Raw genomic sequence first — 24,037 nt, 5'->3', positions numbered from 1 at the left:
TGCAAAGTGAAACACAAGAATAAATGAATCAAATATGGTATCAAACCCTATGAATATAAATATACCACTTCTATTTATCACCATACTGATTACTCATTATTCATTGTCTCAGTTTTATCAACTTTATACTTGAATTAAAACACTAGGTGTCCCATGCTCCAAGCATGTACACTATGTTTTCCTAAACAATAGCTTTGCCATACACCAAGTATGCACTCTATGTTTATCTATGATCCTTACTTTGTGAAATAAACCAATTGACCAAACTTTCAATGATTCTAATTTCACATTCCCAAATCGAAATCTTGTTAGGCTTTAAACTTAAATGCACTACCCTCTTGCAATGAATGTGTACAAAGTAACAAAGACTTGTCAACAACCATTACAGGGTATTCCAATGAAGACCTACTCCATGGACACAAAGCCTTATGTTCAAAGTATGCATTGCTTTGAACATGCTTCTTGCACTAAGTTTTTTTTTCTAATCTTACACAGATTGCTTCCATCTATAGAGACAACTCTATATTCCCATTTTGACTACTACTTCTAAACAAGAGTTGCCTCTTTTCAGACTATGTCAATATGGCCCTTCCAAAATTCACACTATACTTCCAACTTTCCTTGAGCAACCAATCTTTGGTAAACCTTAGATTGTCCTCGACAATTGCTTAATCACTTTAGTCATATCCAATTCTAGACATTTTCCTCCTTAATGCCCCAAGGCATTTGGAAAATTCATAAAGAATAAATATTATAGCACATGTAATTGATCTTGTACCCAAAGTAAATGGGACACGATTCATGATGTTTCACATAAAGACATGGTTCTAGACCATTCTTTTGCCATAATAATTTTTGTTTGCCATATTCTCAAAATTTTACTATGAAAAGGGATGCCGTAATCATAATCGAATTTTGAGAACGCAATATATAGAATTTTCTTAAGTTGAACCAATCCAACATGAAATTCATATATATATTCTTGACTAAAGGTGATTAAAATCTCAATATAAGCTCTTTAGAATGATTATAAACTCAATCTAAGCTTTTCATAATTGAAATGAAGTATAATTTCCTCTCCCTTAATTATAGTAAAACAACTTTTTCAACCCCTGCAACCTCATGAATTGAAACTTTTGTTTTCTATAATTAACATTGCTAACTTGAAATACTTATCATAATTATCATGCTCCCACTAACATGATGATTATTAGCATAACACTTATGCTCCCACTAGCTTTGAAAAGTGCTCAGAAATTAGCTATTGACTTTTTTTTTACCAAAGTTCAGATTTCTAATACTAGATTGCTTTGATAAGACTTTATCAAAATCATACACCTTATCTTAGATAGCTCATAGGCGTGTCTAAACAATTTCAGAACTATGAAAAGGGATTCCGTAATCATAGTCTTAATTGTTTAGACCTTTTCTATTTCTCATAAGTCCATGTTAGTGTGCCTACTAACAACTTTGAGAATGCAAAGATTACTATCTACATACAAATCTACTTAGTGGAAGTGTTTCCTCACCATCATTTTCATGAATCGGAGAGAAACCTTATGACACTTAGATTTTATGGTGTATGAGTTCCTACCCATATGAATTTGTCAAAACCTTAGTCACAACACACGGATAATGACAAATATGGACTGAACTTATGCAATTTTAACTTCTTGCCACCTGGCAGTACAGGGCCTGCCATTGCTTCCAAGTTTTTATGTAACCAATTGAGAACTCTAAGAACTCATATGCAAAGCCAACTTTAACTGGAATGGGCACAGAATATGTCAACACGATAGGTTATAAAGCTCAAGCCGTGTGCTAGTGAAGAACCTCAGGTTTTATTCTTGATTAGTTCTTGAGACTTTCAAGACCTTTAAGACTCCCACTGTCCTCTTGACATATAAGACTCTCTTGTCAAATATTCAAGGGATAGTGCGGATTCTTTATCAAGACAAACACTTCACACAATTGGCCTAAGTTGGTCTTTGTTTTATCCAAAACATCACATCTTACCAACTTCAAATGTACAAGAGTAGGACACTTGTACTCTTACATTTGACACGTGTTTTTAAACCTTTCTTTAAGATATGTCACTCAAGTTACAATCTTAGAGTATAACTCTAAGGATTGTTTTTGGAACGAAGTATGACTCATCTTCTTGATTTAACCACTTCAACAATTCATAACTCCTCTTCTTAGCTATCAGAATGCACTTAGAGGATGAATTGTGATAAGGTCTATTACTCATTAAGATGATCATATATCATAAAGTACTCTCCCATCTTTTTAGATTTGAGAAACTTTTATCCTTCTGCCTAATTTGATTCTTCTTATTCGTTCTGCCATACATCGAGACTTTTCCAATGCTTCAGAATTATACTTAGACTTATAAGTATAACCATATTTACTAAACCTTAGTAAATCATGACGAATTGTCTTATCCATCTTTTGTGGTGGACTTTGACAAGTGCACATGAATGTGTACTCGATCCTTTAGTTCTTTACTTGACTCACACGTCCATGTGAACAAGTAATTAGTCTTAATTTTCCAATGCTTGAAAGTTCTCATTCATCATACTATACAACTTGCATGATTCCAAGTTCCGGTCCAAATGAAACTTGGGTGATGAGAATCTTTCCTTATTTGGTAAATTTAGACATTACCACAAATGAAAGGATCAATTTCATATTTCCAGTCTTGCTATTAATGGAATCTTATAAGCAACAAAAATTTTCACAGATGCCATTGTAAGGATATTTTAAAATAAATAAAATCAAAATTTTTTTTCTTTTATTTTAAAAACTTTGAGGAAGAACTTATCCTTACAATCCATATGAAAACTTTTTGTTATCTATTCCTAAGCAATTTATCATAACTCTTAAGCACCTGCTCAAAATTCTGATCATTAACCATGCGATCGAAATCCATCTTCGCGATCAGAACCAGCATATACTTCCTTTAAGTTTCTTTACTTTTCTTTGATTCTTAAAACACCAAGATGTGACCCAGTCAAATCATGTAATAAGAATCTCCAAATAGGAACTTAATAGAGTTAGACAATGGACTTTACCTAAAATAAAGTCAAACTCATTGACTTTACCATCCTTAGGTAAGTTTGGCAGCTTCGTAACCAATGCCCCTTCCTTTGGCAATTTAACATATGGGCTCTTTGATAATGGTACATGGGACTATCACAGACTTAGCATTTCTCTTTACCATTTGGTCAACCGAGTTGACTATGGCCGACCCCTTTCCATTGGGAAGAGAATGCTTTTTCTGGATTTCCAGTGTCACCATTATCAAAGTCCATAAAGTTTTGCGAAGTCGATATTCTAATCAAATTTGCTTTACTAGCCTTCCAAATCATTGCTGATTCAGCAGTACCAAGCAAATAGATAAGATTATTAAGGGTCGTGTCATAGTCTGTTTCATAGGAGTCCCAAAGGAACTCACTATGTGACTTAGAAAGTGATTGAACCACCAACTTTCTCAAGACTTTGACACCCAACTCTCCCGGCTTGTCAATATGTGACTTCATCTCCAAGATGTGATCACACCTAGACCTTGCCTTGCCAATAGGGCTTGAGTGACCTTGAACTTGTGGGTTAGGGAGAATAATTGGAGGAGGTGGAGGAAGTGAAGTTCCATGAGATTTGGGAAGATCATAGATGTCTGAACTAGACATCTTTTGGGAGATATTCAAGTTTAGTTGATTTAAAGTCCTTAATATAGCACCCAATATGAAATATTAAGGCTAGGACCCTACAAACTATTTTATAACTCGGAAGAGGGATGCCGTAATCCAAGCTATAAAATATTTGAAGGTAGGTAAATGACGATTTACCAATTTCCACCATGAAAAACGAAATATAATTAAGTTTTAATTGGATTTGAAACTCCTAGATCTTTTGAGATTCATTGAACTTTTCCAATGGCATGTTTCAATCTCGAGTGTGCCCTTCAGGTTTTGTGACTGGGATGCCGAGGATCGCGAAACAAGGTGTGAAGTAACCATGCAAATTACTTGGTACTCTTAAATGTTTATCACCCAACCGATGTGCCGGTAAACCACACACGCTCCACCGGCCTATGATTAAACTTTAAGAAACCCTTTGCCTACCTTGTTAAATCAAGCTAGTGTGCCGGTAAACCACACACGCTCCACCAACCGACTTAAGCAAAGTGCAAAGTGTAATTTCATGGGTTAGCACCTTATTCACATTTTCCTAAGTAACTAAGATTGGGAATTATAAGTGTTTAGTTACTTAGTATTTATCATTAATACTTTTAATGAAGGGAGAATTTATAGTCTTTGTCCTACCCATTCGGCTAACGACCCTCCACCAGTCAAGGAAGCGGTGGGTGAGAGTGGACACCCATTAAACTGCCATTTTATAGGCAGTAACCTTATACCCCCCTTATAGATCGGCTTCGTGAATGAGGCCTACTAACGGTAAGACTGACTTTTACTCTTATATATATATATATATATATATATACATATATATATATATATATATATATTATTAACTTATAATATTATAAAGTATAAGGGTTGAATTTTAACTTTTAAAATTCTTAGGGCTTAACTTGGAATTAAAGTATTCGTAAGAGAAAACTTTTCAAATTCCAAAACTTGAGGGCAAGTTTTGAAACTATTCAAAACTAATTAATTCCATAACTTATGTGTTTAAAGTAGTTTTAATTAAAAACTCTTCATGTTCCATAACTTGAGGACAAGTTATGGAAGACTTTAAACTATTAAAGAATGTAACTTTTTCTTTATTTTGTAACTTATGGAACTAATTAAGGTTACACTTTTTTATTTATTTATTATTTAATGAAGAGACTCTTGAACCTCCATAACTTGAGGACAAGTTATGGAGTCATAAAACCATTTAATTAGAACTAGACTCTTCATTTTGTAACCTTTGCCAACTTTTATGAGTTTTATGATTCTTAAATGTGACTTTTCATATAACTTGAGGACAAGTTACAAAAACACACTTTGGAATCAACTCTTAGATTAAAATGGATTGAAAACAACTATTTCACACAACTTTTCTATTAATCGAAGCAACTCCTATGAACATGATAATTGGAATCAAACTTTTTCATGTAATTAGCATAACACTTAAACTAATACAAAAAATGAATCTATTGACAATTATCTTTGAAATTGGATTAGCATGAACATTACCACATCAAAAACAAGTTTATAAGTTCAAAAACAGCTTAGGGTAATGTTCCTAATCCATTTCTAGCCAAAAAAGTCAAATTTATGTTGTCTGGGGGTCCAACTCGTCGAGTGCATGAACCAACTCGGCGAGTTGGATCGATTTGATCACTTTTTAGGCATGGACTCGCCGAGTCTGATGATCAGACAGCAAACAACTTCGATTTTTTGAGCAGTTTTGCAAGTATAACAAGAAAACAAGCCTAGGCTCTGATACCACTGTTGGGTTTTGAGAATTCTAACACTCCTAAGTGTACATGCAACCCTAAATACCTTGGATCTATATTTTCTCTATTATACATGCAAATATGAACATCCAAGGTATTATCCTAATCTAGCATACAAAACAATGAATATAACAATATAGAATACATACCTCTTTGGTGTAGAATGTTCTCAAGAAGCTTGAGTGCCTAGTGCCCCAAGTGTGACACCTCAAATGGCTCACACAACATCAATTGCTTTTGGAATAACCTTGAGAGAAATGTAGAACACTTGAAATCGGCTAGCCCTTCACTATCTTACATAGTGGCCGATTTTTCCAAGAGTATGATCTTTATATAGTGTTACAATTAGGGTAAACCCTAATTATATTGACTTTCCATTTCCTTGGATCCATGGGTTCAAATACACCATGGAGCATCCATGGAGCATCATATGGGTTTTAGCCCAACTTGATAATCCATGGAGCATTAGCCCACTATACAAGTATGGATGATTTACACAATCAACCCATATATTTAATTAGACTTCTTTTGATCACTTAATTAATTCTAGATTAATTCTTGATCAATACTAATTAAATAATCTTATTAATATATTATAACTTATAATATATTAACAAACCTTAAGTGTTATTTCTCTCATTATAGTCTATCCAAATGCATGGTGCCATGCAACCCAAATGGACCATGCCGGGTCGGGTCAAGTCTTACCAATTATAGTTATGGACTTAGACATTAATCCAACAAAACTCACCTCGAACTGCTGAAGCTGAAATCATGAAAACACAATCCCGAATCACCGCTCCAAACTCCAACACTTATAGACATCGATCAACCCTTGGCATAAATGTCCAAATTACCATAATACCCTTGAAGTCAAACCGGTCATAGTCAAAGTCCTGGCCAAAGTCAACCTTCTAGACTGACTCTACTCGCCGAGTCAACCCGTTGAATCGTCGAGTCCTTATACTCTAAAAATTCTTAGAACACGACTCAACTCGCCGAGTCGCGCCAAGACTCGTCGAGTCCAACGATCTCCGAGTCCCATCCTTCTCACTCGCAGAGTCACCTCCCGACTCACTGAATCGAGGCTTAACCAAAAAAGGTTGGGGTTCTACGACCAGACTCGTCGAGTCCAAGAACAGACTCGCCGAGTCCAAGGCAATCTTCAACAGACTCGCCGAGTTGTTCTTCCAACTCGTCGAGTCCATGCTCATGTTCATACAACTCGCCGAGTACATCCATGTGAATCCCCCAGTCTCTTCAGCTCTCAATCCATACAGTGGCTTTTCAAGCCATGCAGGGGCTCCAATCCATGGATCCACTCTTCTACAGTCTATCCCTCACGTAAAGTGGCAAACTTTACGTGAAACCAAGGAGCTATAGGCCCAAAACACTCTAGGGTTAGGGTTTATGACAAAGGGGCTTCACCAACAACTCTTTGACTTCTGCTTTAAGACATTTTGGACCATCACAACCCTAGATCTAAAGTAGCAACCTCAGTTCTAAGCCCCAAACCCAAAATAGATCTCAATCTTACCAAAATAGTCCCAAAATCTCATACATAAGATAGGTCTAATTGCAATAAAGCCAAAGCAACAGCTTATTACCTCAAATATGACCTCCCACTGAAGAATAATCCAAATCTCTGCAAAGCCCCTTGCTCCAAGCTTCTTGATCTTCAATATCTCTTCACAAAACCCTTATCTAGGTTCCAATTTGCTTCCAAGGGCTCTCACTTACGATTTAGGGTTTCTGGATCTAAAAAGGGGAGTAAAGAGGTTGGGGAAGGGATGTAATGTTCTTTATATAGGGCACAACCCCCAGGATTAGGGTTTTTCTCGTCCAGACCAGACTCGCCGAGTCCACTCGCTGACTCGCCGAGTCGGTCACTTACCCTATGACCTGGATCCCGCTCCGACTCGTCGAGTTCCTCCTTGGACTCGACGAGTTGACTCCTTGATTTAGAGCTTTTCCTTTCTTTTCTTGGTCTTTCTGATTCTGGGTGTTACATTATGAGATAACTGGTTTTGATGATATTGTTGCTTATTTCGATACTCTTGTTGTGTCTACTAGAAATGAGGCTAAGAAATATAGTACACAATTGATAGAGACCCAGAAGATGTTGGATTCGAAACGAGGGAGAGTAGAGTAATTAGAGTTACAGTTGAAAAATATTAATTTGGATAGAGAAAACTTGAATAGGGACGTTTGCATGTTATTAGCACAGAGAAACATTTATTGTAACACCGCAAAACGTTTATATGGAAAATTAACTGCATTACATCATTCTTGTGACATACGCAAAGAACAACATAGGAAGTTATTTCCTTTTCTTGCTTTCTAAAGAGAGAAGGTTGATATCATGTATTGTGATTGTGAGAAAACAATAGCTGAGGTTGATAGAGTCTCTGATGATAGATTTGCTTATGGGATTGTGAAAATTGATGAATGTCTTGATGCTAATGAACTTGTTGATATTGTGAATGAAACTTTAACCAAAAATGAACAAAGAAAATTTTTCAAAAGAACTGAGAATTCGACATCTGATTCTCAATCTAATTTTGCCGATATCAAAGATAATTCTAACAATATTTGTGAAATTAATGAAATTAATGAAATTAAAGAAGAAGAAAGTGTTGATTGTTCTCAGTTGTCTGTCATTAATGTTACATCTATGTCAAAAGGAAAAGAAAAGTGTAATGATTCGTTGGTTAAGGATGATACTGACAAACCCTCAACTTCGAATGTTTGTAATTTCGATCATGTGAGTGTAAGGGATAGTCAAACTGATAGTAGTGATGATGAGAATGATGATGATGAATCATACAAAACAACCACCTCAAATAATGTTACAAAGGAGACAAATGCTTCAAATGTTTCGAAAGAAGCAAACATACCTCGAATTATTGAAGATCAAGTGTATGACGATACAAAGAAATTTGATAAAGTGATGAAAGAGAAAGGCACTCATTATCTCGAAACGAATACGGTTGTGTATCCAAATTTAAAGTGCACAGATGATGTCATCTTTCCCAATCAAGTGTTTGTCACTGCTGGAAATGTTGATAACATCAAACCATAATTCAACAAGTTAGTTGAAGAAGATAACAAGCATTTGTCAACCGAGGGATTCTTTTCAAATCAGAGTACTGTCAAAAATAATCTCACCAAAAACTCGTACACTTTTCAACGACAAAAACGACAAAGGAATTACGTTTAAAAAATAAGAAATTTCAAAAGACATGTCCAAACAACTTGAGGATAAAACAAATCAATTTGTTAAAATAAATTCAGAAGAGTTTAAAGATCAAATTGATATGTTTTCGAAAGAACATGAGATTTCCAAGAGACAAGCTAGAAAGAAGATTTTTTGGCAAACTGTTGCCTCTCGAAAGCAACAAAATGATTTGAATAAGTCAAAATTTGAAAAGAACGTGTCTAAATTTGTTAAGACAAAGTCTTTAACAAACTCAGACACTAAATCAACTTCTGTTTCATCCAAATTTGGATACCCAACCGTATTCGTTTCGAGATAACGAGCGCCTTTCTCTTTCATCACTTTATCAAATTTCTCTGTATCGCCATACACTTAATCTTCAACAATTTGAGGTATGTTTTCTTCTTTCGTAACATTTGAAGCATTTGCCTCCTTTGAAACATCATTTGAGGTGGTTGCTTGGTACTATTCATCATCATCATCATTCTCAACATCACTACTATCAGTTTGACTATCCCTTACACTCACATGATCGAAATTACAAACTTTCGAAGTTGAGGGTTTGTCATAATCATCCTTAACAAACGAATCATTACACTTTTCTTTGCCTTTAGACATAGATGTAACATTAATGACAGACAACTGAGAACAATCAACACTTTCTTCTTCTTTAATTTCACTAATTTCACTAATATTATCAGAATTATCTTCGATATCGGCAAAATTAGATTGAGAATCAGATGTCGAATTCTTAGTTCTTTTAAAAAAAATTATTTGTTCATTTTTTGTTAAAGATTCATTCACAATATCAACAAGTTCATTAGCATCAAGACATTCATCAAATTTCACAATCCCATAAGCAAATCTATCATCAGGGACTCTATCAACCTCAACTATTGTTTTCTCACAATCATAAGACATGATATCAACCTTCTCTCTTTCGAAAGCAAGAAAAGGCAATAACTTCATATGTTGTTCTTTGCTTATGTCACAAGAATGATGTAATGCAGTTAATTTTCCATATAAACGTTATGCAGTGTTACAATAAATGTTTCTCTGTGCTAATAACATGCAAACGTCCCTATTCAAGTTTTCTCTATCCAAATTAATATTATTCAACTGTAACTCTAAGTACTCTACTCTCCCTCGTTTCGAATCCAACATCTTATGGGTCTCTATCAACTGTGTACTATATTTCTTAGCCTCATTACTAGCAGACACAACAAGAGTACCGAAATAAGCAACAATATCATCAAAAGCAGTTATCTCATAATCATAAGTGCAACGCCCGTGTTCTCGGGCTAAGCATTAATACAGTGATGTAATAGTCGGGTCAACAATTGTAACTCTTTTTGATGTAATAAAGATGAATTATTTGAGTATTATGTGAATTTATGTGCTTTATACTTAATTATATAGATATAATTAATAAAGAATAAAAATAAGCGTCAAAAGCAAAGTATGAGATAAACCCTATATCTTTACATAAAGTTGTAGTGGTCGCAACAAGGATTCCGGATATATAATGAACACCGAAATCCGAGATATAACGAAGAAGTTATGACCTGTCGAAGTTGCACAACAAAACCGACATGACGCTGAGTGACGTAAATAGTGAATTTACGACAGAGGACTTTTTGGCCTTATTAATCCTAGAGTGTCCATAAAAAGAACGCCCAAATCTGACTTTGTATGAGGAAGTTATGATTTTTCTAAGAGTTGGCATAGCAGTGCACGACCCGAAACTCGAATTTTAGATCGAGCGGTTTTTGGCCAACGCGACCTAAATGAGAATTGAATATATCATTAATAGGAACTCAACGACAAAAAGACAGACAAAAACGGACTGCATATGTAGAAGTTATGAATTTTACGCGGTCAGTTAATAGTATACTCTCCTCATACTGTTAAATAAAAGATCGGTCAAGAATTGGCCGACTAAGTCAAAAGAAAAGTTGTAGATCTCGTTTTTACCTATGCGTGGATATAAAGAACGTTAAAGACGGAGCTCGTATACGAAAGTTACGGATTTTAGAAGTCGGACCATAGACTAAACTCTATTGATAATGATACTAGGTTTTGTCATGGGAAAATTGTTTTAAGAGTAACGAAGTGTTGTCCGAGTGCCGAGTCACCACCTTATCACATGAGTGCATAGTTACTTTCATCTTACACATAGATATGAAGTATTTTATACGAGTTACGTGCTATGTGTGCATATTATCTGAATACTTGTTGTCTATGCTGGATGAACGTTTTTATATATGTTTTAAATGATTTAAACTGTATATGTATTTTATATCTACAAAAAAATGTTGGGGTAAAACATGGGTAGATGTAATAGACGATGTGTGATAAAATGATGATAGGACTCAATGTTGTTGTCGTTGATTCTGTCATCTAGTGGAGTATAGATGACGACCACAGACTCTTCTAGACAATCCAGTGGAACGCTGGCAGGCTCGCAATCTGTAGGTGTTTGTGAACGATGTGTTTACCGGTGTACTCCATCCCCCACATGGTTGCCTTTAGGACATTTAATACTGAGGAAACCCATTGGCAGTAGTGTCCATCCCGATGTTGATCCTTAGCTAGGTCCCTTATGATAGGTGTTTTAGGGACGTAATGTGAGGATAACGGGAATGGGTAATTGGGTTATTGTTGGTTGTTGAAATTAATAAAATTATTTCTTGTGGTTTGAAAACCCTATGTGCTCACCAGCCTCCCAAGCCTCACCCATTCAGTTTCTTGTATTACAGGTAGTGGCGCATGAGCATAGATCTTTGGATGAGAGATTAAGGGATTATAGGCCTGTAAATACAAAATAATGTAGTAAGGCTTATATTCTACTGTTTATGCTTTTGATCTATATCGAACATGACATCCCCAGGTTTTAATGAAATACATTTCTTCGGAAAAGCTTTGATAAATCTTTATCATTTTTTTGGGAACAAGTTCCGCAACGCTTTTCTTTAAAATGTTACTCTAATTTTTAAACAAAGCATAAACAAATCGGTCTTTTCTGGCCATGAAAATGGGGATGTCACAGTTGGTATCAGAGCATTAGGTTAAGCGAACTAGGAATTTGTAGGATTTCTAGACTTAAACTTAAAATGTTAAGCGATGATTGTGAGATGTGAGCACTAGCTTATTTAGGAAGTATGCCTAATATGCTTTATGTGCTAAATGTTTTATGCCATATATGCTGTTATTTGTTCGGATCTATGGTCTGTTGCCGACCATATCTGGAAACATTATGTGTTCAAGATTCTAAACGTACGACTACGATATTAGAACTAACATGTAAACATTTCGGAGTAATAAGAATGATTTAAACGTCTATCCAAAATAAAGATCTAAATTCACCCTATTCGGTGTATAGATCAAGATGGCAAGAACCTGAAGTGGAATTGCGTATGGGAATTGAAATCAACGACCTCAACCCCAATTGATTGAGCAAGTGCATGTAGCAGCAGTTGCACCTGAGCTAATCATGATGGATGGAGTACAAGCCATGATACGAGCTATGTTAGTTGAACAAAGGGAAGAAATGAGGCAGATGTTGCATGAAAATAGGGATGAACCTACCATGCCCATTGAACAACCCGAGCTGATTCCCAAGAAATCGGAGGAAGGGGAACTATAGCCGCCAAGTGAGTCAAGTTAGGACTCAAGGAGAACGAAGGAATGGCCCGGAGAGGGGAAACAACAAGGATGGTAGAATATATAAGAACTTCTTGGGTGCCAAGCCACCAAGTCTTTCTGGAAGCCCGAAGCCACTTGAGATTATGCATTGGATCTCTGAGATGGAGATGGTGTTTGAGAGCTGCAACTGTAACAAGAAACAGAAGACCGTCTACGCAGTGAGACAACTGAAAACTGGAGTCTTGAGCTGGTGGAAGCTATTGGCAGATACGATGCCATGAGGAGAAGCCTTGAGGATGTCATGGGAAGAGTTCTTGGAGCAGTTGAAGATGAAATACTGTTTAGAGATAGATCAGATTGATGTGAACAATGAACTCCAAAACTTGAAGAAGGGGAGAATGAGCATCGATGGCTATGCTACTGTATTCACTGAAAAGATGAAGTTGTTTCCATACCTAGTGCCAATCGAAATCTCCAAAATTGAGAAGTTCGCAAATGGACTGCTAACCGAATTTGGCCCAACGGTCAAGATGGCAACCACTCTGAAGGTAGCTATTCGAGCAGCTAAGAATGTGGAGACCCAGCAGAAGGAAAAGGGTTTAAAGAGGGTCGAGGTTGGTGAGAAAAGGAAGTTCGATGGATCCTCGAGGTCCAACAAGAAAAGTATATTCTCAAAGTCTGATTCGAGAGGAGGAGGAGCAGAAGCAAAGTGGTGTGACAAGTGCAAGAAGAAGCATTATGGAAAGTGTGACGGAGAGATCGCCTGCTTTAAGTGTGGAAAGCCCAGGCACTATGCCAATGAATGCACCCTCACCAAGAAAGTATGTTATGGGTGTGGCGAGGAGGGGCACATTTCGAGGGACTGCCTGAAGAAGAAGGAGGCCGGAAGACCGAACATTCCACCAAATCCGAAGGTGAGAGCCTTCCAGATGATGCTTGAGGCTGCAAAGGAGGCATTGGATGTTACTTCAGGTACCTTTCTTGTAAATGATTTACCTACCAATATACTTTTTGATTCCGGAGCAAATTACTCCTTTGTATCGCATAGATTTGGAGGAAAGTTAGCATTGCCTGTAGAAAAACTTGATGATGCCCTAATTGTGGAAGTTGCCAGTGGCAAATTCATGCCTGTTAGTGATCGTATTAGGAACATCGTCATCGACTTAAATGGAAACGAATTCCATGAAGAGCTGTTACCCATAGAATTGAACGGTTTCGACATCGTTCTGGGAATGGATTGGCTTAGCGCCAACGATGCTGAGATACTTTGCAGAAAGAAGATAGTAAGGGTGAACCCACCCAGAAAAGAGTCATTTATGGTGTATGGGGACAAACGCAGAGTAAATTCTGGAATCATTTCCCTGATGAAAGCCAGAAAATGTTTGTCCAAGGGATGTGCATCATATTTGGCATTTGTGATCGATGCTAAGAAGGAAAAGAAAGAGGTGCAAAATATACCAGTGGTGTATGATTATCCGGAGGTCTTTCCCGAAGATCTTCCTGGATTACCGCATGATAGAAAAGTGGAGTTTCGGATAGACTTGTTACCAGGAACAACACCGATAGCAAAAGCACCATACCGATTAGCAACGACAGAGTTGAAGGAGCTCATGATGCAACTTCAGGAGTTGTTCGACAACGGTTTCATTAGACCGAGTTCATGAACCTGGGGAGCTCCGGTGCTATTCGTGAAGAAGAAAGACGGAAGCATGCGAATGTGCATAGATTACAAAGAGCTAAACAAGGCAACAGTGAAAAACAAGTACCCACTGCCAAGGATTGATGACCTATTCGATCGGCTGCAAGGTTCGAGTTATTTCTCAAAGATCAATCTTAGGTCAGGATATCATCAGCTGAAGGTGAGAGAGCAGGACATCGAGAAGACTGCATTCAGAACTAGATATGGATACTATGAGTTCTTGGTTATGTTGTTTGGACTAAACAATGCTCCAGTAGCATTCATGGAGTTGATGAACAGGGTTTTTAAACCACTCCTCGATACATTCGTGATAGTGTTCATAGATGACATTCTGATTTACTAGAAAAGCCAGGAGGAGCATGACAGACACTTGCGAAAAGTGTTACAAGTCCTCAAGAAGGAGAAACTTTATGCTAAGTTCTCCAAATGTGATTTTTGGATCCGAGAAGTCCAATTCTTGGGTCATGTGGTTAACCAAGAGGGAATAATTGTTGACCCAGCAAAGATCAAAGTTGTGATGAAGTGGGAACAACCAAAAATTCCCATGGAGATTCGAAGCTTTCTGGGATGAGCCAGATATTATCGAAGATTTATCCAAGGCTTTTCTTCGATAGTTGCTCCACTGAAAACTTTAACCCATAAAGGAGCTACATATACATGGAGTAAGAAGCATGAAGAAGCATTCGAGAAGCTAAAGAAGAAGCTATGTGAAACACCGATTCTTTCTCTACCCGAAGGAGTTGAAGACTTCGCAGTGTATAGCGATGTGTCGGGAGTTGGGTTAGGATGTGTTCTAACTTAAAGAGAAAAGGTGATAGCATATACATCTCGACAATTGAAAGGGCATGAAAAGAACTACCCCACTCATGATTTGGAGTTGGCAATGGTAGTTTTTGCCTTAAAGATATGGAGGAATTACCTCTATGGCACAAAGTGCAAACTTTTCACTGATCATAAGAGTCTCTAGTATCTCTTTTATCAGAAGGAATTGAATATGAGGCAACGATGCTGGCTAGAGTTACTCAAGGACTACGACTGTGAGATACTTTACCACCCCGGTAAAGCAAATGTTGTCACTGATGCTCTCAGTCAGAAAGTCAACCTTGAAAAGAAAAGGCCAAGAGCGTTGAGAATTAAAGTTGTCTCGACGATTGTGGAAAGTATCAAGAAAGCTCAAGAAGAAGCTATAGAGAAGAATGAGCGAAAGGAAGAACGTTTGGGCAAAACGTTAGAGTTCGATACAAATAGTCAAGGACTGAAGGTATTCCAGGATTAGATTTGGATACCTAAGAAGGGAGGGGTAAGAGATATTCTGGTGGAAGAAGCTCAAAAGATCATGTACCGATTTATCCCAGTAGAACTAAAATGTATAGGGACCTAAAACTCTACTACTGGTGGCCGAAAATGAATCTCGATGTTGCGAAGTATGTGGTCGAGTGTGTAAGTTGTGCAAGAGTCAAGGCACAACATCAGAAATTGTATGGGAGTTTAGAGCCTTTACCTGTACCTATGGGTAAATGGGAAGACATCACCATGGATTTTGTGACTAAACTACCCAGAACGAAGAACGGTCACGACATGATTTGGGTAGTCGTGGATCGTTTTCACTAAGAGTGCACGCTTCATAGTAGCCAATGAAAGGTGGTCTATGGATAAGCTTGAAAATTCTTACGTGAAGGAAGTAGTAAGACTTCACAGTGTTCCTCTAACGATTGTATCAGATCGTGATAGTCGTTTCACGTCAAAGTTTTGGAGAAGTCTACAAGAGGAATTGGGTACGAAGTTGTGTTTAAGTAGACCTTACCATCTGCAGACTGATGGTCAGAGCAAAAGAACGATTCAAACACTTGAAGATATGTTAAGAGCATGTACCCTCGAATTCCAAGGTAATTAGGATGAGCACTTACCTTTGGTAGAATTTTCCTACAACAATAGTTTCCACTCGAGCATCAAGATGGCACCTTATCAAGCTTTGTACGGACAAAAGTGTCGTACGCCATCTTCTTGGCTTGTGGCCAGAGAAAAGCAGTTTATGGGCCCCCGAGATAGTCCATGAGACTGCTGAGAAGTTAAAATTGATCAGGGAAAAGATGTTAGCAGCTCAGGATCGTCAGAAGAGATATGTTGATAAGAAAAGACAACTGATGACATTCGAAGTTGGAGATTCTGTTTTGCTTAAAGTCTCACCATGGAAGGGACTTATAAGATTCGGGAAACGAGGAAAGTTGAGTCCAATGTTTATTGGACCGTTCAAAGTTCTTCAGAGGATTGGGAACCAAGCTTAAGAGCTCGAACTACCAGAAGAACTAGATGGAATTCATAACACCTTCCATGTGTGTTATTTGAGGAAATTCACGGGAGAAGTTCCCGACATAATTCCAATCTCAGAGTTAAGGATGGATGAGAATAATAGGCTAATTGAAGAGCCTGAGGCAATCGTTGACCGTAAGACTAAGAAGTTACAACGCAAGATGATCAAATTAGTGCTTGTGGGTTGGAAACATATGAATGGGCCGAATCTCACTTGGGAAATAGAGAGTGACATGATGAGTCGCTACCCACATCTGTTTGTTGATGCATGATTCTGGGAGGGTATCATCCTAAGGGGGAGAGACTTGTAATGCCCGTGTTCCTGGGCTAAGAATTAATACAATGATGTAATATTCGGGTCAACTATCGTAACTCTTTTTAAATTAATAAAGATGAATTATTTGAGTATTATGTGAATTATGTGAATTTATGTGCTTTATACTAAATTACAAAGATATAATGAATAAACAATAAAAATAAGCGTCAAAATTAAAGTATGAGATAAACCCTATATCTTTACATAAAGTTGTATTGGTCGAAACAAGGATTCCGTATATATATATATATATATATATATATATATATATATATATATATATATATATATATATATATATATATATATATATATATATAAGAACGCCGAAATCCGAGTTACAACGAAGAAGTTATGACCTGTCAAAGTTTCACGACAAAACTGGCACGAAGCTGAGTGATGTAAATAGTGAATTTACGATAGAGGACTTTTTGGCATTAGTAATATAAACCAAAGTTGTAGTATACGTTAAACCTAGAACGTCCATCAAAACAACGCCCAAATCTGACTTTGTATGAGGAAGTTATGATTTTTCTAAGATTTGGCATAGCAGTGCACGACCCGAAACTCAAATTTTAGATCAAGCGGCTTTTGGCTAACGCGACCTAAATGAGAGTTGAATATCTCATTAATAGGAACTCAACGACAAAAAGACAGACAAAAACGGAGTCTGTATGTAGAAGTTATGAATTTTACGCGGTCATTTAACAGTATAAGCTCCTCCTACTTTTAAATTTAAGATCGGTCGAGAATTGGCCGACGGAGTCAAAAGGAAACTTGTAGATCTCATTTTTACCTATGCGTGGATATAAATAACGTCAAAAATGGAGCTCGTATGTGAAAGTTACGGATTTTAGAAGTCGGAAGTGTGTTGTGCGAAAATGGGTGACATGGCACAATCTTAGCCACTGCTCTCTCCCCAAGGCTTGCCACCAGATGGTGACATGTGGCACCAATTTCAGCCATATTTCACCCCATAAATACAACCCCTTCCACCCTCATTTCTTCACACCTCCACCCTTCTCTCTTTACTCTCTCTCTCTCTCTCTCTCTCTCTCTCTCTCTCTCTCTAAACCTCCCAAAACTCCCCTAGCGCTAAATGAAAGCCCCGGAGCGCTCGACGGCTCCGAGAAGAAGAGCCTTCGGCTCAGAAGTTCTGCCCCTACAAAGCCCGACTTCTAGCCAAACCCCTTCGTAGGTAAGATACGCCTACGCTATTTTAAATATAGTTTTTATTTAATTATAGTAATGTTATTAGGACCTTATAATAAATATTTGGGCTATTATTATGATTTATATAAGTGTCGTTATAATATCTTTTTAACCACTCGCGGTACGGGGAATCTGGTTTGGAGGGCCGCTTGGGTTGTTGGATTTCAAAAGTGCTTTATGCCAAAATGATCCTGCCCTCCGGTGTTCCATGTCTGGCCCCTGTCTGTACATAGTGGGTGAAGAGTATTGTTTAACACTTATATAATAGTAATAATAGCTAGACTATTAATCAGTCTCGTTGAACCTCAGACTAAACTCTAGTGCTAATGATATTAGGTTTTGTCAAGGGAAAATTGTTTTAAGAGTAACGAAGTGTTGTCTGAGTGCCGAGTCACCACCTTATCAGGTGAGTGCATAGTTACTTTCATCTTACACATAGATATGAAGTATTTTATACGAATTACGTGCTATGTGTACATATTATCTGAATACTTGTTGTCTATGCTGGATGAACGTTTTTATACATGTTTTAAATTATTTAAACTGTGTGACAACCGTCAAATTTTGGTCAAATAAAGTCAACAAGTCAAACTGGTCAACGTAGCTAACCCTAGCATATTAGGGCTTACATTATGTTTGAATGTTGTACAACCCACTATTTCAATACAAAGTATCACTTGGAAAGATCATGCGCTCAGAAATTCTAAACCCTAATCGGGATAAGTAATGTTACAAAGTGATAAAGCACTATTGCATACCATTTGGGGGTGTATAAGATTCTTAAGCATAGCTTAACGGAGTTTACGAACCTTGCATTGCGAAGATAAACACTCAAAAAGGTCACAAACAAAGTCTCTCTCAATCTCTTTCTATTAAAAATCTCTCTCAAAACTTATCTTGACTTTTCATAATCATTTGGGGCATCCCGACACTTGGTGCAAAACCGCTCAAAACGGGAAGTTTATTTGTCAAACAGCCCTTAAGAACCGAACCCCATTAGAACCGAAACTACACTTAATAGGACCGAACTCTAATAAGAACCGAAGTCTCTCATGTACCGAAGTCACCTTCGGGTTAGGTTCCCAACACCTTCGGTCTATTTTGCTTCCTGAAACGCCTTCGGTCCTATCCTCGCTCTCGGTTCTAGTCTTAAGGACTGAACGTCCTTTCGGTTCTCATCAACCAACCGAAGCAACCTTCAGTCCTCGCACCATACAACCGAACCTTTTCTCGGTCCTCATCAGCAGCCGAACCTCCTTTCGGTTTCAAACGCCTAAGATCGAACCTCCGGCCCAGAGTTCGCAGACTTCGCCTCTTTTCCCGGTTTTCGACCACGACTTCGTTTTAAGCCCGTTTTTCATGATTTTAACGTGGGATTTTCACCCAAACTTATATTTTGACATATAAGACCCTAAATATTCATATTTTAATCATGATTTGGGGGAAATCTTTGGCTAAGAATAAAATCTAGTGGGTAAGATATTAGGGTGGAGTGTTGGCTTCTCCTTAGAGTAATGACACAAGTAACCTCCCATACCACTCCATGACCATCCCCAGTCACTATGCAACCTTACCTAGTCAATCATTTTCCTTTTTACACCCTTTTACAGCCTTTCTCTTGATTAAAAGCTGTAGATCCTTATCTCTCCTCCCATTTTACTCACTCTTCACCAAAAAGCAAAACCCATTCTCTCTCACTTTCTCTCTCTAAAATTTGAAGATTCAAGGGCTGATCCCAGGTTCTTCAACGACTCCTGGTAAGTAATATCACTTCTCACATGATTATCCCACTTCCTTTCTACTCAAATCATGGGTTTCTTACACTAAGATCACCATACTTGTTGATAGATCCTCGAATCTTCAAACATCTTCAAGGTGTTCTTGAGTTTGACACTTCCTTTCTCTATCATCCATCCACTGAAATCAGTCAAGGTGAGTTCATACCCCTATCTTTTCTTGTTTAAGGTGAGTTCATACCCCTATCTTTTCTTGTTTTCTTAAGTTTTAAGGGGGGGGGATACAAGTTAAAACACCAAGAACATAACTAAACTTAACGCACAGCTTTCATCAGAAAAGTTTAGTTCCATTCACGGGCTGTTTTTAACACCTTAAACATTTTAGTTTTCAAAACTGTATGAGGTGCAAATATTTCAGGTTCATACCTTTAAAATGACTACTTGCAAATTTCCATACGATTTTTTTACAATTTATGGCGATTTTTACAAAACAGCCTATCATTTCAGAATCCATTTCGGACCAGTCTGTGAAGTTGGACATTTTTACACAAGTTAGAGGTCACTAAAAATCATAATAAAAATTATGAGCAAACTAGACACAATTTTCAAACTCACAAAATTTACGGATTTTGATTTGGACCTCTGATGATTTTTCTAAAAATTTTTTAATAATAGTAACAGAAAAGTTAAAACTGGGAAAATATTAATAATCCCCTTTGCACTTTGTAACTCGCTGAGCAATGTGTACATTATTATATGAATATATGTGGTTATATTACATGTCATTTTACCTTAGTGAATAGGTATACATCAGAAAACAAATGGGTTTTTATCTTTACTAGTGTGGTAAATAACTATAATACAGTAAGTTTATTTCCATTGCATTACAAACATATTGATAAACTATTGTAGGCATTTAAAATGTTCATATTTACTTACCTATTGTATAGTGCTGAAAAATCGATACAATTATATATATATATATATATATATATATATATATATATATATATATATATATAGATAATCAATAATGTATTTTTTGGGAAATGTTGTGACCTGTATAGATGCTCAAAGATATATCAGTAAATCTCTTTTTTTAAAACTGACATAAGTGTGCGTGTTGTTTTCTTATACTTTTGGTTGTTTTGGATATCTGATGTACAATGGTTTGGTGTTTTTCAAGTTGTTTTTGACGATTTTGCCCCTGTTTGTTTTCTCGGATTAGTTATGCTTAATTATAGCTTTTATTGGGCGCCAATTTTTGCAAGAGATTTTCCTTATCGATATCTCCTCATGGGCTTTCTTGGTGGTGCTTTTCTTGCATTCTGTTGTTTTTTGTTCCGTGTTGGACGTTTCTGCCACCGGGTGTTATGGTCAACACTGTAACCAATGTTTATTAACTTTCAAGGCATAATGTTGTAATAGAAAGATATTAAAGTAGAATGATATAATAAACAAATCAATAAGAGTAAAATTGATATTTTTTGCATTTACAACTTTTAGTTTTGATCGAATTATTTGACAAGTGAATGAGATTACTTACTTCTTTGTCGTAAATTATTTGTTGTTGTTGATGTTTATTTTATTCGTTGTCTTTCCCCTGATGTAGAAATAACAATGTGGGGATTGGATACAGATTTTGCTCTTTTTGGTCTTAGCTGGACAAAAACGCCCATGATGGAATCGCTCTTGTTAGATGTTTCCGTTTCTGAACTAGATGCTCTTGCAAGAATGGTCCCTGTCAATGAAGTTTTAAAAAAAATCTTCACAACAAATAATCATGTGGTAGAGGTAAAATGGTAAGTTCATTAAAATCAATGAAAGTACCTTGCTAATTCTTGTTTATTATAGCATTTTACTTTCATTTTATTCGATTACATTCAATGTTAAGCAACAATTAAATATTTTACATAACGAAATAGCAATAAGGATTAATAAAAAATGATTAGTAAAAAATTAGATTTTCAAATTTCCAAGAATTACATAGAAGCAGGAAGTAGGATGCTATAAATTATAATTCATGAAAGTAGGATAATGACATCGAATGTTCTGTTATTGAATATTCCTGACAGAAAGTAGTTATGGATATTATTTTTTAAGATAAAATTTGTCATTATTTTCTAAGTGTGGTTATGTTAAATCATAAAAGTGACCCTCTTGAACTCAACTACCGCAACCATCTCTTTACTACCGCAACGATTCAGCTCCCACAACCAATCCAGCATCCGAAGTCATTTCTACCAACCGCAACCTGTCTCCTCCCACAATCATCTCAGCATCCGGAGTCATCAAGTCTTCAGCATCCGCAGTCTTAGTTATTTCCTTTACTTATGTAATGTAATGTACTCTATTGTCCAGCATGCCTTGCACGGCTGCTTATAGAGTTGTTTATTTCTGAATCTCTATAAATAGAGACTCATTCTCTTGTATCAAATAGACATTTTCTTACTTCAAATTCTTAATACCACTTCTTAGTACAACTCCTTACTTCTCACTACTTACTCCTTACTGAACTTATTCTGAATATATTTCTCTAAATTATCTTCTTCGTTTCTCTATCTTATTACTCTTCACTCAAACTGCTACTGAAACATAATCTCTCTTCGGAGCAAGTCTTCTAGACTTAATCACTAAACTTGATCTCACTTACTAACTTGGAGTGAATGCATTCCTTGTTATGAATCAGTTTAAGTGTATTCTTGATATAACAACTGTTGTCATTTACATTTCTTTACTTTCCGCAACTAACTATCTAACTATCTAACTTTATTATTGTTGAGCTTTTGATCCTTTGAGATTAACTCCATTCCGCAATATACTTGTACTAACGTTTGTTCAAGTGTGTCTCCAAGTTTTTCTATCAACAATTGGTATCAGAGCCAAAGTGGTTGCTTTTTGGATATCGAAACTCTGATTTTCTCACTAAGCCTTCTATACCACTAAAGCTCATTTCTCAAAAAAAAAACAAAATGGCACAATCGTTATCCTTGAACGTCTCCAATAGTGTTGGTGGTTCTAACCGAGCTCCAATACTGGTAGCGAATGAATATCGCCATTGGTCACAAAGAATGGAGAGGTACTTAAGAAGACTGGGTAGAGATGTATGGCGATCCGTGGAAGAAGGACCACATGTTCCGGTCCTTACACCAGTTCAAACTGACGGCGCAGCAACCAGGCTAGGTGGAGGTCAACCAACCATGAGCCGTCCTACCAAGGATGATCTCGATAAAATGGAAAATGATGCTATTGCTTTTTATGAAATTTCTTGTGGTGTCGCTCCTGACAACTTTGATATTATCATAAACTGCAAGTCAGCAAAAGAGATCTGGGATGTACTCAAAAACCTGTACGAAGGCTCAGAACAAGCACAAGATAAGAAGCTCACTACCGCACTCAACGACTTCAACAACTTCAAAGCTCATGCTGGTGAAAGTTTGGAAGACTCCTTCAAAAGATTCAACCTGATAGTAACAAAGTTATCAAATGCTGGTACCGTCCGCAGCAACCATGAAACCAATCTCCAGTTCCTTAATGGCTTAGGACGACATTGGACTACGGCCAAAATGATAGTCCAAGGTGATAGGAAGATTCACTCTTTATCTCTCTACAAACTCTATTGTGAACTTCAAGCACAAGAATCCACTGTGCTCAAAGATTATGCTGACTTCGGAGGACCACTTGCCCTCGTAGCACAAGCTCCACCGCAGTCATCTTACTCTTCATCATATGACACCCCACCACAGTCATACGAAGCTGATTCTGAGTATGATGATGAAGAAGAATTTCAGAAGGCTATTGCTTTAGTTAGCCAACAGTTCAACCGCATACCACCTTCTTCGTTTCGCAAGAATCAACAATTCAACAAACCTCCACTCAACCGTAACTTCGGTTCTCAGAACAACCACTCTCGGTATTCTAAAGGCTCTCAAAACAATCAACCCAAGGAGATACCGCAGTCTCCTCAGAACAATGACTCCGGTACTCAATCAAAAGACAAGACTGATGTTGTGATTTGTCACAAATGCAACAAAGAAAATCACTTCGCAAAAGACTGTAAGGCCAACGTAGTCAAGGACAGAGCATTCTATCTTAGAATGGCTCAAGAGTTAGAAGAAAAAGAAAAGGCAAGGGCATATGTGGCTCAAGTTAAAAGAGATCATCAAGTTTGGTCATCAGGGGATGAAGAAGAGACCATCAGCAGTGTTAAGGGAAAAGGGAAAATATGCATGCTGGCCACTGCGGATGATGATGGGTCAGCAATGTTGAACAAAAACTACTGCTACATGGCAAAAGATGGGACTCTAAGCATTGTTGAACAGGTAAAACTCATGATCCAAACTTTAAATTATAACATGCATGACTGTCAACCCTACATAGATGATCTTAATGACACTTGTGCTGCCGTCCTTACAGACTATAACAAATCCCTAGA

This window comes from Lactuca virosa, chromosome 4 (assembly GCF_052849685.1).
Source record: "Lactuca virosa cultivar CGN04683 chromosome 4, Lactuca_virosa_CGN04683_v6, whole genome shotgun sequence".
Taxonomy (NCBI): Eukaryota; Viridiplantae; Streptophyta; class Magnoliopsida; order Asterales; family Asteraceae; genus Lactuca; species Lactuca virosa.
The sequence above is the reverse complement of the archived record's forward strand: the minus strand, read 5'-3'. Positions refer to the sequence as shown.